Source organism: Bison bison, unplaced genomic scaffold (assembly GCF_000754665.1).
Source record: "Bison bison bison isolate TAMUID 2011002044 unplaced genomic scaffold, Bison_UMD1.0 scf7180017864185, whole genome shotgun sequence".
NCBI classification, from domain to species: Eukaryota; Metazoa; Chordata; class Mammalia; order Artiodactyla; family Bovidae; genus Bison; species Bison bison.
The window spans coordinates 182257-183538 of NW_011494757.1; positions in this window are offsets into that span (position 1 = coordinate 182257).

Sequence of the window (1282 nt, forward strand, 5' to 3'; positions counted from 1 at the left end):
AGAGTCCCTTGGACTGCAAGGAGATCCAACCAGTCCATCCTAAAGCTAATCAGTCCTGAATATTCATTGGAAGGACTGATGCTGAAGCTGAAACTCCAACACTTTGGCACCTGATGAGAACTGACTCATTGGAAAAGACCCTGATGGTGGAAAAGATTGAAGGCGGGAGGAGAAAGGGACAACACAGGATGAGATGGTTGGATGGCATCACCTACTCAATGGACGTGAGTCTGAGTGAACTCCGGGAGTTGGTGATGGACAGGGAGGCCTGGCATGTTGCAATCCATGGGGTCACAAAGAGTCAGACATGACTAAGTGAAGTGAACTGAACTCATAAGCAATATTTGTCTTTCTCTGACTTTCTCAGTGTCACAATCTCCAGGTCCATCTGTGTCCCTGCAGGTGGCGTGATTCCATTCTGTTCCATGGCCGAGGAACACCCTGCTGCATACATGCACGTCTTCTTCATCCGTTCTTCTGCCGATGAACACTCAGGTTGTTTCCACACCCCACTGTTGTAAAGAGTGCTGCAATGATCACTGGGGTGCACCTATCCTTTCCAGCTATGATTTTCTCTGAATATATGCCAGGAGTGGGATTACTGAACCATATGGTAGCTCTATTTTTAGTTTTTTAAGGATCTCCATACTGTTCTCCATATCCCTTTTCTCTACACCCTCTCCAGCATTTACTCTTTCTAGGGCTTTTTGATGATGGCCAGTCTAACCAGTGTGAGGTGGTACCACATTGTACTTTTGATTTGCATTTCCCTAATAATAATGATGTCAAGCATGTTTTCATGTACCTTGAAATGAGAATATTCTCTCACATTATACACAAAAATAATTTCAAAATGAGTTAAAGACCTAAATGCAAGACTAGCTGCTATAAAACTCCAATAGGAAACATAAGCAAAACACTCTGACATAAATCATAGCAAGATCTTTTTGATCCTACCTCTAAGAGTAATGAAAAGAAAAACAAAAATTAGCTAATGGGACCTAACCACGTGCATTTAGGCTGGTGCACAACTAGAGAGCTTGCACACTGGAGCTGTGCACCAGAATGGAGACCCAATACAGTCAAAAAATAAGCGATAATTTTTTAAAGAATGTGGCCCTGGGATTTCTTTGGAAGGAATGATGCTAAAGCTGAAACTCCAGTACTTTGGCCACCTCATGGGAAGAGTTGACTCATTGGAAAAGACTCTGATGCTGGGAGGGATTGGGGGCAGGATGAGAAGGGGACAACAGAGGATGAGATGGCTGGATGGCATCACTCA